The sequence below is a fragment of the Rhinoderma darwinii genome, unplaced genomic scaffold (assembly GCF_050947455.1).
Source record: "Rhinoderma darwinii isolate aRhiDar2 unplaced genomic scaffold, aRhiDar2.hap1 Scaffold_443, whole genome shotgun sequence".
Lineage (NCBI taxonomy): Eukaryota > Metazoa > Chordata > Amphibia > Anura > Rhinodermatidae > Rhinoderma > Rhinoderma darwinii.
In genome coordinates, this window is record NW_027463888.1 from 54,888 (window position 1) to 67,550 (window position 12,663).

General features: G+C 40.7%; 20 non-coding genes across 20 annotated transcripts; all 20 read right to left on the bottom strand.

The window, feature by feature from the left end:
- Positions 1-149: 149 nt before the first annotated feature.
- On the bottom strand, positions 150-222 carry TRNAF-GAA (transfer RNA phenylalanine (anticodon GAA)). The gene has a single exon. It is a non-coding gene; the product is annotated as a tRNA-Phe (tRNA).
- Positions 223-570: 348 nt separating this feature from the next.
- Positions 571-643, bottom strand: TRNAF-GAA (transfer RNA phenylalanine (anticodon GAA)). The gene has a single exon. It is a non-coding gene; the product is annotated as a tRNA-Phe (tRNA).
- Positions 644-1,440: 797 nt separating this feature from the next.
- On the bottom strand, positions 1,441-1,513 carry TRNAF-GAA (transfer RNA phenylalanine (anticodon GAA)). Its single transcript has one exon. It is a non-coding gene; the product is annotated as a tRNA-Phe (tRNA).
- A 1,223-nt stretch (positions 1,514-2,736) lies between these two features.
- Positions 2,737-2,809, bottom strand: TRNAF-GAA (transfer RNA phenylalanine (anticodon GAA)). The gene has a single exon. It is a non-coding gene; the product is annotated as a tRNA-Phe (tRNA).
- A 782-nt stretch (positions 2,810-3,591) lies between these two features.
- TRNAF-GAA (transfer RNA phenylalanine (anticodon GAA)) lies at positions 3,592-3,664 on the bottom strand. Its single transcript has one exon. It is a non-coding gene; the product is annotated as a tRNA-Phe (tRNA).
- A 615-nt stretch (positions 3,665-4,279) lies between these two features.
- Positions 4,280-4,352, bottom strand: TRNAF-GAA (transfer RNA phenylalanine (anticodon GAA)). The gene has a single exon. It is a non-coding gene; the product is annotated as a tRNA-Phe (tRNA).
- Positions 4,353-6,035: 1,683 nt separating this feature from the next.
- Positions 6,036-6,108, bottom strand: TRNAF-GAA (transfer RNA phenylalanine (anticodon GAA)). Its single transcript has one exon. It is a non-coding gene; the product is annotated as a tRNA-Phe (tRNA).
- Positions 6,109-6,456: 348 nt separating this feature from the next.
- On the bottom strand, positions 6,457-6,529 carry TRNAF-GAA (transfer RNA phenylalanine (anticodon GAA)). Its single transcript has one exon. It is a non-coding gene; the product is annotated as a tRNA-Phe (tRNA).
- Positions 6,530-7,706: 1,177 nt separating this feature from the next.
- On the bottom strand, positions 7,707-7,779 carry TRNAF-GAA (transfer RNA phenylalanine (anticodon GAA)). Its single transcript has one exon. It is a non-coding gene; the product is annotated as a tRNA-Phe (tRNA).
- A 343-nt stretch (positions 7,780-8,122) lies between these two features.
- TRNAF-GAA (transfer RNA phenylalanine (anticodon GAA)) lies at positions 8,123-8,195 on the bottom strand. The gene has a single exon. It is a non-coding gene; the product is annotated as a tRNA-Phe (tRNA).
- A 339-nt stretch (positions 8,196-8,534) lies between these two features.
- TRNAF-AAA (transfer RNA phenylalanine (anticodon AAA)) lies at positions 8,535-8,607 on the bottom strand. Its single transcript has one exon. It is a non-coding gene; the product is annotated as a tRNA-Phe (tRNA).
- Positions 8,608-8,954: 347 nt separating this feature from the next.
- TRNAF-GAA (transfer RNA phenylalanine (anticodon GAA)) lies at positions 8,955-9,027 on the bottom strand. Its single transcript has one exon. It is a non-coding gene; the product is annotated as a tRNA-Phe (tRNA).
- Positions 9,028-9,374: 347 nt separating this feature from the next.
- Positions 9,375-9,447, bottom strand: TRNAF-GAA (transfer RNA phenylalanine (anticodon GAA)). Its single transcript has one exon. It is a non-coding gene; the product is annotated as a tRNA-Phe (tRNA).
- A 348-nt stretch (positions 9,448-9,795) lies between these two features.
- On the bottom strand, positions 9,796-9,868 carry TRNAF-GAA (transfer RNA phenylalanine (anticodon GAA)). The gene has a single exon. It is a non-coding gene; the product is annotated as a tRNA-Phe (tRNA).
- Positions 9,869-10,215: 347 nt separating this feature from the next.
- Positions 10,216-10,288, bottom strand: TRNAF-GAA (transfer RNA phenylalanine (anticodon GAA)). Its single transcript has one exon. It is a non-coding gene; the product is annotated as a tRNA-Phe (tRNA).
- Positions 10,289-10,635: 347 nt separating this feature from the next.
- Positions 10,636-10,708, bottom strand: TRNAF-GAA (transfer RNA phenylalanine (anticodon GAA)). Its single transcript has one exon. It is a non-coding gene; the product is annotated as a tRNA-Phe (tRNA).
- A 347-nt stretch (positions 10,709-11,055) lies between these two features.
- On the bottom strand, positions 11,056-11,128 carry TRNAF-GAA (transfer RNA phenylalanine (anticodon GAA)). The gene has a single exon. It is a non-coding gene; the product is annotated as a tRNA-Phe (tRNA).
- A 347-nt stretch (positions 11,129-11,475) lies between these two features.
- On the bottom strand, positions 11,476-11,548 carry TRNAF-GAA (transfer RNA phenylalanine (anticodon GAA)). Its single transcript has one exon. It is a non-coding gene; the product is annotated as a tRNA-Phe (tRNA).
- Positions 11,549-11,895: 347 nt separating this feature from the next.
- Positions 11,896-11,968, bottom strand: TRNAF-GAA (transfer RNA phenylalanine (anticodon GAA)). Its single transcript has one exon. It is a non-coding gene; the product is annotated as a tRNA-Phe (tRNA).
- Positions 11,969-12,315: 347 nt separating this feature from the next.
- On the bottom strand, positions 12,316-12,388 carry TRNAF-GAA (transfer RNA phenylalanine (anticodon GAA)). Its single transcript has one exon. It is a non-coding gene; the product is annotated as a tRNA-Phe (tRNA).
- Between the last annotated feature and the right edge of the window lie 275 nt (positions 12,389-12,663).

The following is a 12,663-nucleotide window of genomic DNA, read 5'->3' on the forward strand; positions in this document are numbered from 1 at the left end:
GGAAATGTGCTCAGCGGAACCCGACATTCAGCCCTGGGGAATCCAGAGACTAAACATCCGGGGAGAAGGGAAGCTTTGAGACACCCCAAAATCCCAAAGAATTTAGATTATTCTGTGACACGATTCATAGTTATAAGAAAAGTAGTACCTGCCGAAACCCGGGATCGAACCAGGGACCTTTAGATCTTCAGTCTAACGCTCTCCCAACTGAGCTATTTCGGCTTATGCACTTTTAGATCTTGATATTTTCTGCGACTCCGGATCTTTACAGGCTGTCCTTTCTCACTTTTGGATGGATAAAGAGTTGTCGCAACATAATGTAAAATCGTAACACTTTAATAAAAAGGGAGCTTTTGTTACAATCAGAAATTGTAGATTAAAATAGTACTTTGACCATTAAAACTTACAGCAAGCAAGGAGAGGAAATGTGCTCAGCGGAACCCGACATTCAGCCCTGGGGAATCCAGTGACTAAACATCAGGGGAGAAGGGAAGCTTTGATACACCCCAAAATTTCAAAGAATTTAGATTTTTCTGGGACACGATTCTTAGTTATTAGAAAAGTAGTACCTGCCGAAACCCGGGATCGGACCAGGGACCTTTAGATCTTCAGTCTAACGCTCTCCCAACTGAGCTATTTCGGCTTACGCACTTTAAGATCTTGATATTTTTTGCGACTCCGGATCTTTACAGGCTGTCCTTTCTCACTTTTGGATGGATAAAGAGTTGTATACTACAACAGTGTAATTGTATGCCGCAACATAATGTAAAATCGTAACACTTTAATAAAAAGGGAGCTTTTGTTACATTCAGAAATTGTAGATTAAAATAGTACTTTGACCATTAAAACTTACAGCAAGCAAGGAGAGGAAATGTGCTCAGCGGAACCCGACATTCAGCCCTGGGGAATCCAGTGAATAAACATCCGGGGAGAAGGGAAGCTTTGTGACACCCCGAAATCCCAAAGAATTTAGATTATTCTGGGACACGATTCTTAGTTATAAGAAACCCGGGATCAAACCAGGGACCTTTAGATCTTCAGTCTAACGCTCTCCGAACTGAGCTATTTCGGCTTATGCACTTTACGATTTTGATATTTTTTGCGACTCCGGATCTTTACAGGCTGTCCTTTCTCACTTTTGGATGGATAAAGAGCTGTATACTGCAACAGTGTAAATGTATGCCGCAACATAATGTAAAATCGTAACACTTTAATAAAAAGGGAGCTTTTGTTACAATCAGAAATTGTAGATTAAAATAGTACTTTGACCATTAAAATTTACAGAAAACAAGGAGAGGAAATGTGCGGAACCCGACATTCAGCCCTGGGGAATCCAGTGACTAAACCTCCGGTCAGAAGGGAAGCTTTGAGACACCCCAAAATCCCAAAGAATTTAGATTATTCTGTGACACGATTCATAGTTATAAGAAAAGTAGTACCTGCCGAAACCCGGGATCGAACCAGGGACCTTTAGATCTTCAGTCTAACGCTCTCCCAACTGAGCTATTTCAGCTTATACACTTTAAGATCTTGATATTTTTTGCGACTCCGGATCTTTACAGGCTGTCCTTTCTCACTTTTGGATGGATAAAGAGTTGTATACTGCAACAGTGTAATTGTATGCCGCAACATAATGTAAAATCGTAACACTTTAATAAAAAGGGAGCTTTTGTTACATTCAGAAATTGTAGATTAAAATAGTACTTTGACCATTAAAACTTACAGCAAGCAAGGAGAGGAAATGTGCTCAGCGGAACCCGACATTCAGCCCTGGGGAATCCAGTGAATAAACATCCGGGGAGAAGGGAAGCTTTGTGACACCCCGAAATCCCAAAGAATTTAGATTATTCTGGGACACGATTCTTAGTTATAAGAAACCCGGGATCAAACCAGGGACCTTTAGATCTTCAGTCTAACGCTCTCCGAACTGAGCTATTTCGGCTTATGCACTTTACGATTTTGATATTTTTTGCGACTCCGGATCTTTACAGGCTGTCCTTTCTCACTTTTGGATGGATAAAGAGCTGTATACTGCAACAGTGTAAATGTATGCCGCAACATAATGTAAAATCGTAACACTTTAATAAAAAGGGAGCTTTTGTTACAATCAGAAATTGTAGATTAAAATAGTACTTTGACCATTAAAATTTACAGAAAACAAGGAGAGGAAATGTGCTCAGCGGAACCCGACATTCAGCCCTGGGGAATCCAGTGACTAAACATCCGGGGAGAAGGGAAGCTTTGAGACACCCCAAAATCCCAAAGAATTTAGATTATTCTGGGACACGATTCTTAGTTATAAGAAAAGTAGTACCTGCCAAAACCCAGGATCAAACCAGGGACCTTTAGATGTACAGTCTAACGCTCTCCCAACTGAGCTATTTCGGCTTACGCACTTTAAGATTTTGATATTTTTTGCGACTCCGGATCTTTACAGGCTGTCCTTTCTCACTTTTGGATGGATAAAGAGTTGCCGCAACATAATGTAAAATCGTAACACTTTAATAAAAAGGAAGCTTTTGTTACAATCAGAAATTGTAGATTAAAATAGTACTTTGACCATTAAAACTTACAGCAAGCAAGGAGAGGATATGTGCTCAGCGGAAACCGACATTCAGCCCTGGGGAATCCAGTGACTAAACATCCGGGGAGAAGGGAAGCTTTGAGACACCCCAAAATCGCAAAGAATTTAGATTATTCTGGGACACGATTCTTAGTTATAAGAAAAGCAGTACCTGCCGAAACCCGGGATCGAACCAGGGACCTTTATATCTTCAGTCTAACGCACTCCCAACTGAGCTATTTCGGCTTATGCACTTTATGATTTTGATATTTTTTGCGACCCTGGATCTTTACAGGCTGTCCTTTCTCACTTTTGGATGGATAAACAGCTGTATACTGCAACAGTGTAAATGTATGCCGCAACATAATGTAAAATCGTAACACTTTAATAAAAAGGGAGCTTTTGTTACATTCAGAAATTGTAGATTAAAATAGTACTTTGACCATTAAAACTTACAGCAAGTAAGGAGAGGAAATGTGCTCAGCGGAACCCGACATTCAGCCCTGGGGAATCCAGTGACTAAACATCCGCGGAGAAGGGAAGCTTTGAGACACCCCAAAATCCCAAAGAATTTAGATTTTTCTGGGACACGATTCTTAGTTATAAGTAAAATAGTAACTGCCGAAACCCGGGACCTTTAGATCTTCAGTCTAACGCTCTCCCAACTGAGCTATTTCGGCTTACGCACTTTAAGATCTTGATATTTTTTGCGACTCCGGATCTTTACAGGCTGTCCTTTCTCACTTTTGGATGGATAAAGAGTTGCCGCAACATAATGTAAAATCGTAACACTTTAATAAAAAGGGAGCTTTTGTTACAATCAGAAATTGTAGGTTAAAATAGTACTTTGACCATTAAAACTTACAGCAAGCAAGGAGAGGAAATGTGCTCAGCTGAACCCGACATTCAGCCCTGGGGAATCCAGTGACTAAACATCCGGGGAGAAGGGAAGCTTTGATACACCCCAAAATTTCAAAGAATTTAGATTTTTCTGGGACACGATTCTTAGTTATTAGAAAAGTAGTACCTGCCAAAACCCGGGATCGAACCAGGGACCTTTAGATCTTCAGTCTAACGCTCTCCCAACTGAGCTATTTCGGCTTATGCACTTTAAGATCTTGATATTTTCTGCGACTCCGGATCTTTACAGGCTGTCCTTTCTCACTTTTGGATGGATAAAGAGTTGTCGCAACATAATGTAAAATCGTAACACTTTAATAAAAAGGGAGCTTTTGTTACAATCAGAAATTGTAGATTAAAATAGTACTTTGACCATTAAAACTTACAGCAAGCAAGGAGAGGATATGTGCTCAGCGGAAACCGACATTCAGCCCTGGGGAATCCAGTGACTAAACATCCGGGGAGAAGGGAAGCTTTGAGACACCCCAAAATTTTTTGCGACTCCGGATATTTATAGGCTGTCCTTTCTCACTTTTGGATGGATAAAGAGTTGCCGCAACATAATGTAAAATCGTAACACTTTAATAAAAAGGGAGCTTTTGTTACTATCAGAAATTGTAGATTAAAATAGTACTTTGACCATTAAAACTTACAGCAAGCAAGGAGAAGAAATGTGCTCAGCGGAACCCGACATTCAGCGCTGGGGAATCCAGAGACTAAACATCCGGGGAGAAGGGAAGCTTTGAGACACCCCAAAATCCCAAAGAATTTAGATTATTCTGTGACACGATTCATAGTTATAAGAAAAGTAGTACCTGCCGAAACCCGGGATCGAACCAGGGACCTTTAGATCTTCAGTCTAACGCTCTCCCAACTGAGCTATTTCGGCTTATGCACTTTAAGATCTTGATATTTTTTGCGACTCCGGATCTTTACAGGCTGTCCTTTCTCACTTTTGGATGGATAAAGAGTTGTCGCAACATAATGTAAAATCGTAACACTTTAATAAAAAGGGAGCTTTTGTTACAATCAGAAATTGTAGATTAAAATAGTACTTTGACCATTAAAACTTACAGCAAGCAAGGAGAGGAAATGTGCTCAGCGGAACCCGACATTCAGCCCTGGGGAATGCAGAGACTAAACATCCGGGGAGAAGGGAAGCTTTGAGACACCCCAAAATTTTTTGCGACTCCGGATATTTACAGGCTGTCCTTTCTCACTTTTGGATGGATAAAGAGTTGCCGCAACATAATGTAAAATCGTAACACTTTAATAAAAAGGGAGCTTTTGTTACAATCAGAAATTGTAGATTAAAATAGTACTTTGACCATTAAAACTTACAGCAAGCAAGGAGAGGAAATGTGCTCAGCGGAACCCGACATTCAGCCCTGGGGAATCCAGAGACTAAACATCCGGGGAGAAGGGAAGCTTTGAGACACCCCAAAATTTTTTGCGACTCCGGATATTTACAGGCTGTCCTTTCTCACTTTTGGAAGGATAAAGAGTTGTCGCAACATAATGTAAAATCGTAACACTTTAATAAAAAGGGAGCTTTTGTTACAATCAGAAATTGTAGATTAAAATAGTACTTTGACCATTAAAACTTACAGCAAGCAAGGAGAGGAAATGTGCTCAGCGGAACCCGACATTCAGCCCTGGGGAATCCAGAGACTAAACATCCGGGGAGAAGGGAAGCTTTGAGACACCCCAAAATTTTTTGCGACTCCGGATATTTACAGGCTGTCCTTTCTCACTTTTGGATGGATAAAGAGTTGTCGCAACATAATGTAAAATCGTAACACTTTAATAAAAAGGGAGCTTTTGTTACAATCAGAAATTGTAGATTAAAATAGTACTTTGACCATTAAAACTTAGAGCAAGCAAGGAGAGGAAATGTGCTCAGCGGAACCCGACATTCAGCCCTGGGGAATCAAGAGACTAAACATCCGGGGAGAAGGGAAGCTTTGAGACTCCCCAAAATTTTTTGCGACTCCGGATATTTACAGGCTGTCCTTTCTCACTTTTGGATGGATAAAGAGTTGTCGCAACATAATGTAAAATCGTAACACTTTAATAAAAAGGGAGCTTTTGTTACAATCAGAAATTGTAGATTAAAATAGTACTTTGACCATTAAAACTTAGAGCAAGCAAGGAGAGGAAATGTGCTCAGCGGAACCCGACAATCAGCCCTGGGGAATCAAGAGACTAAACATCCGGGGAGAAGGGAAGCTTTGAGACACCCCAAAATTTTTTGCGACTCCGGATATTTACAGGCTGTCCTTTCTCACTTTTGGATGGATAAAGAGTTGCTGCAACATAATGTAAAATCATAACACTTTAATAAAAAGGGAGCTTTTGTTACAATCAGAAATTGTAGATTAAAATAGTACTTTGACCATTAAAACTTACAGCAAGCAAGGAGAGGAAATGTGCTCAGCGGAACCCGACATTCAGCCCTGGGGAATCCAGTGACTAAACATCCGGGGAGAAGGGAAGCTTCGAGACACCCCAAAATCCCAAAGAATTTAGATTATTCTGGGACACGATTCATAGTTATTAGAAAAGTAGTACCTGCCAAAACCCGGGTTCGAACCAGAGACCTTTAGATCTTCAGTCTAACGCTCTCCCAACTGAGCTATTTCGGCTTATGCACTTTAAGATCGTGATATTTTTTGCGACTCCGGATCTTTACAGGCTGTCCTTTCTCACTTTTGGATGGATAAAGAGTTGTCGCAACATAATGTAAAATCTTAACACTTTAATAAAAAGGGAGCTTTTGTTACAATCAGAAATTGTAGATTAAAATAGTACTTTGACCATTAAAACTTACAGCAAGCAAGGAGAGGAAATGTGCTCAGCGGAACCCGACATTCAGCCCTGGGGAATCCAGAGACTAAACATCCGGGGAGAAGGGAAGCTTTGAGACACCCCAAAATCCCAAAGAATTTAGATTATTCTGGGACACGATTCATAGTTATTAGAAAAGTAGTACCTGCCAAAACCCGGGTTCGAACCAGAGACCTTTAGATCTTCAGTCTAACGCTCTCCCAACTGAGCTATTTCGGCTTATGCACTTTAAGATCGTGATATTTTTTGCGACTCCGGATCTTTACAGGCTGTCCTTTCTCACTTTTGGATGGATAAAGAGTTGTCGCAACATAATGTAAAATCTTAACACTTTAATAAAAAGGGAGCTTTTGTTACAATCAGAAATTGTAGATTAAAATAGTACTTTGACCATTAAAACTTACAGCAAGCAAGGAGAGGAAATGTGCTCAGCGGAACCCGACATTCAGCCCTGGGGAATCCAGAGACTAAACATCCGGGGAGAAGGGAAGCTTTGAGACACCCCAAAATCCCAAAGAATTTAGATTATTCTGTGACACGATTCATAGTTATAAGAAAAGTAGTACCTGCCAAAACCCAGGATCAAACCAGGGACCTTTAGATGTACAGTCTAACGCTCTCCCAACTGAGCTATTTCGGCTTACGCACTTTAAGATTTTGATATTTTTTGCGACTCCGGATCTTTACAGGCTGTCCTTTCTCACTTTTGGATGGATAAAGAGTTGCCGCAACATAATGTAAAATCGTAACACTTTAATAAAAAGGAAGCTTTTGTTACAATCAGAAATTGTAGATTAAAATAGTACTTTGACCATTAAAACTTACAGCAAGCAAGGAGAGGAAATGTGCTCAGCGGAACCCGACATTCAGCCCTGGGGAATCCAGAGACTAAACATCCGGGGAGAAGGGAAGCTTTGAGACACCCCAAAATCCCAAAGAATTTAGATTTTTCTGGGACACGATTCTTAGTTATAAGTAAAATAGTAACTGCCGAAACCAGGGACCTTTAGATCTTCAGTCTAACGCTCTCCCAACTGAGCTATTTCGGCTTATGCACTTTAGATCTTGATATTTTTTGCGACTCCGGATCTTTACAGGCTGTCCTTTCTCACTTTTGGATGGATAAAGAGTTGCCGCAACATAATGTAAAATCGTAACACTTTAATAAAAAGGGAGCTTTTGTTACAATCAGAAATTGTAGATTAAAATAGTACTTTGACCATTAAAACTTACAGCAAGCAAGGAGAGGAAATGTGCTCAGCGGAACCCGACATTCAGCCCTGGGGAATCCAGTGACTAAACATCCGGGGAGAAGGGAAGCTTTGAGACACCCCAAAATCCCAAAGAATTTAGATTATTCTGGGACACGATTCATAGTTATAAGAAAAGTAGTACCTGCCGAAACCAGGGATCGAACCAGGGACCTTTAGATTTTCAGTCTAACGCTCTCCCAACTGAGCTATTTCGGCTTATGCACTTTAGATCTTGATATTTTTTGCGACTCCGGATCTTTACAGGCTGTCTTCACTTTTGGATGGATAAAGAGTTGCCGCAACATAATGTAAAATCGTAACACTTTAATAAAAAGGGAGCTTTTGTTACAATCAGAAATTGTAGATTAAAATAGTACTTTGACCATTAAAACTTACAGCAAGCAAGGAGAGGAAATGTGCTCAGCGGAACCCGACATTCAGCCCTGGGGAATCCAGAGACTAAACATCCGGGGAGAAGGGAAGCTTTGAGACACCCCAAAATCCCAAAGAATTTAGATTATTCTGTGACACTATTCATAGTTATAAGAAAAGTAGTACCTGCCGAAACCAGGGATCGAACCAGGGACCTTTAGATTTTCAGTCTAACGCTCTCCCAACTGGGCTATTTCCGCTTATGCACTTTAGATCTTGATATTTTTTGCGACTCCGGATCTTTACAGGCTGTCCTTTCTCACTTTTGGATGGATAAAGAGTTGCCGCAACATAATGTAAAATCGTAACACTTTAATAAAAAGGGAGCTTTTGTTACAATCAGAAATTGTAGATTAAAATAGTACTTTGACCATTAAAACTTACAGCAAGCAAGGAGAGGAAATGTGCTCAGCGGAACCCGACATTCAGCCCTGGGGAATCCAGTGACTAAACATCCGGGGAGAAGGGAAGCTTTGAGACACCCCAAAAAATTTAGATTATTCTGGGACACGATTCATAGTTATTAGAAAAGTAGTACCTGCCGAAACCCGGGATCGAACCAGGGACCTTTAGATCTTTAGTCTAACGCTCTCCCAACTGAGCTATTTCGGCTTATGCACTTTAGATCTTGATATTTTTTGCGACTCCGGATCTTTACAGGCTGTCCTTTCTCACTTTTGGATGGATAAAGAGTTGTCGCAACATAATGTAAAATCGTAACACTTTAATAAAAAGGGAGCTTTTGTTACAATCAGAAATTGTAGATTAAAATAGTACTTTGACCATTAAAACTTACAGCAAGCAAGGAGAGGAAATGTGCTCAGCGGAACCCGACATTCAGCCCTGGGGAATCCAGAGACTAAACATCCGGGGAGAAGGGAAGCTTTGAGACACCCCAAAATCCCAAAGAATTTAGATTATTCTGTGACACGATTCATAGTTATAAGAAAAGTAGTACCTGCCGAAACCCGGGATCGAACCAGGGACCTTTAAATCTTCAGTCTAACGCTCTCCCAACTGAGCTATTTCGGCTTATGCACTTTAGATCTTGATATTTTTTGCGACTCCGGATCTTTACAGGCTGTCCTTTCTCACTTTTGGATGGATAAAGAGTTGCCGCAACATAATGTAAAATCGTAACACTTTAATAAAAAGGGAGCTTTTGTTACAATCAGAAATTGTAGATTAAAATAGTACTTTGACCATTAAAACGTACAGCAAGCAAGGAGAGGAAATGTGCTCAGCGGAATCCGACATTCAGCCCTGGGGAATCCAGTGACTAAACATCCGGGGAGAAGGGAAGCTTTGAGACACCCCAAAATCCCAAAGAATTTAGATTATTCTGGGACACGATTCATAGTTATTAGAAAAGTAGTACCTGCCGAAACCCGGGATCGAACCAGGGACCTTTAGATCTTCAGTCTAACGCTCTCCCAACTGAGCTATTTCGGCTTATGCACTTTAAGATCTTGATATTTTTTGCGACTCCGGATCTTTACAGGCTGTCCTTTCTCACTTTTGGATGGATAAAGAGTTGCCGCAACATAATGTAAAATCGTAACACTTTAATAAAAAGGGAGCTTTTGTTACAATCAGAAATTGTAGATTAAAATAGTACTTTGACCATTAAAACTTACAGCAAGCAAGGAGAGGAAATGTGCTCAGCGGAACCCGACATTCAGCCCTGGGGAATCCAGAGACTAAACATCCGGGGAGAAGGGAAGCTTTGAGACACCCCAAAATCCCAAAGAATTTAGATTATTCTGTGACACGATTCATAGTTATAAGAAAAGTAGTACCTGCCGAAACCCGGGATCGAACCAGGGAACTTTAGATCTTCAGTCTAACGCTCTCCCAACTGAGCTATTTCGGCTTATGCACTTTAGATCTTGATATTTTTTGCGACTCCGGATCTTTACAGGCTGTCCTTTCTCACTTTTGGATGGATAAAGAGTTGCCGCAACATAATGTAAAATCATAACACTTTAATAAAAAGGGAGCTTTTGTTACAATCAGAAATTGTAGATTAAAATAGTACTTTGACCATTAAAACTTACAGCAAGCAAGGAGAGGAAATGTGCTCAGCGGAACCCGACATTCAGCCCTGGGGAATCCAGAGACTAAACATCCGGGGAGAAGGGAAGCTTTGAGACACCCCAAAATCCCAAACAATTTAGATTATTCTGTGACACGATTCATAGTTATAAGAAAAGTAGTACCTGCCGAAACCCGGGATCGAACCAGGGACATTTAGATCTTCAGTCTAACGCTCTCCCAACTGAGCTATTTCGGCTTATGCACTTTAGATCTTGATATTTTTTGCGACTCCGGATCTTTACAGGCTGTCCTTTCTCACTTTTGGATGGATAAAGAGTTGCCGCAACATAATGTAAAATCGTAACACTTTAATAAAAAGGGAGCTTTTGTTACAATCAGAAATTGTAGATTAAAATAGTACTTTGACCATTAAAACTTACAGCAAGCAAGGAGAGGAAATGTGCTCAGCGGAACCCGACATTCAGCCCTGGGGAATCCAGTGACTAAACATCCGGGGAGAAGGGAAGCTTTGAGACACCCCAAAATCCCAAAGAATTTAGATTATTCTGGGACACGATTCATAGTTATTAGAAAAGTAGTACCTGCCGAAACCCGGGATCGAACCAGGGACCTTTAGATCTTCAGTCTAACGCTCTCCCAACTGAGCTATTTCGGCTTATGCACTTTAGATCTCGATATTTTTTGCGACTCCGGATCTTTACAGGCTGTCCTTTCTCACTTTTGGATGGATAAAGAGTTGTCGCAACATAATGTAAAATCGTAACACTTTAATAAAAAGGGAGCTTTTGTTACAATCAGAAATTGTAGATTAAAATAGTACTTTGACCATTAAAACTTACAGCAAGCAAGGAGAGGAAATGTGCTCAGCGGAACCCGACATTAAGCTCTGGGGAATCCAGAGACTAAACATCCGGGGAGAAGGGAAGCTTTGAGACACCCCAAAATCCCAAAGAATTTAGATTATTCTGTGACACGATTCATAGTTATAAGAAAAGTAGTACCTGCCGAAACCCGGGATCGAACCAGGGACCTTTAGATCTTCAGTCTAACGCTCTCCCAACTGAGCTATTTCGGCTTATGCACTTTAGATCTTGATATTTTTTGCGACTCCGGATCTTCACAGGCTGTCCTTTCTCACTTTTGGATGGATAAAGAGTTGCCGCAACATAATGTAAAATCGTAACACTTTAATAAAAAGGGAGCTTTTGTTACAATCAGAAATTGTAGATTAAAATAGTACTTTGACCATTAAAACTTACAGCAAGCAAGGAGAGGAAATGTGCTCAGCGGAACCCGACATTCAGCCCTGGGGAATCCAGTGACTAAACATCCGGGGAGAAGGGAAGCTTTGAGACACCCCAAAATCCCAAAGAATTTAGATTATTCTGGGACACGATTCATAGTTATAAGAAAAGTAGTACCTGCCGAAACCCGGGATCGAACCAGGGACCTTTAGATCTTCAGTCTAACGCTCTCCCAACTGAGCTATTTCGGCTTATGCACTTTAGATCTTGATATTTTTTGCGACTCCGGATCTTTACAGGCTGTCCTTTCTCACTTTTGGATGGATAAAGAGTTGCCGCAACATAATGTAAAATCGTAACACTTTAATAAAAAGGGAGCTTTTGTTACAATCAGAAATTGTAGATTAAAATAGTACTTTGACCATTAAAACTTACAGCAAGCAAGGAGAGGAAATGTGCTCAGCGGAACCCGACATTCAGCCCTGGGGAATCCAGTGACTAAACATCCGGGGAGAAGGGAAGCTTTGAGACACCCCAAAATCCCAAAGAATTTAGATTATTCTGGGACACGATTCATAGTTATTAGAAAAGTAGTACCTGCCGAAACCCGGGATCGAACCAGGGACCTTTAGATCTTCAGTCTAACGCTCTCCCAACTGAGCTATTTCGGCTTATGCACTTTAGATCTCGATATTTTTTGCGACTCCGGATCTTTACAGGCTGTCCTTTCTCACTTTTGGATGGATAAAGAGTTGTCGCAACATAATGTAAAATCGTAACACTTTAATAAAAAGGGAGCTTTTGTTACAATCAGAAATTGTAGATTAAAATAGTACTTTGACCATTAAAACTTACAGCAAGCAAGGAGAGGAAATGTGCTCAGCGGAACCCGACATTAAGCTCTGGGGAATCCAGAGACTAAACATCCGGGGAGAAGGGAAGCTTTGAGACACCCCAAAATCCCAAAGAATTTAGATTATTCTGTGACACGATTCATAGTTATAAGAAAAGTAGTACCTGCCGAAACCCGGGATCGAACAAGGGACCTTTAGATCTTCAGTCTAACGCTCTCCCAACTGAGCTATTTCGGCTTATGCACTTTAGATCTTGATATTTTTTGCGACTCCGGATCTTTACAGGCTGTCCTTTCTCACTTTTGGATGGATAAAGAGTTGCCGCAACATAATGTAAAATCGTAACACTTTAATAAAAAGGGAGCTTTTGTTACAATCAGAAATTGTAGATTAAAATAGTACTTTGACGATTAAAACTTACAGCAAGCAAGGAGAGGAAATGTGCTCAGCGGAACCCGACATTCAGCCCTGGGGAATCCAGTGACTAAACATCCGGGGAGAAGGGAAGCTTT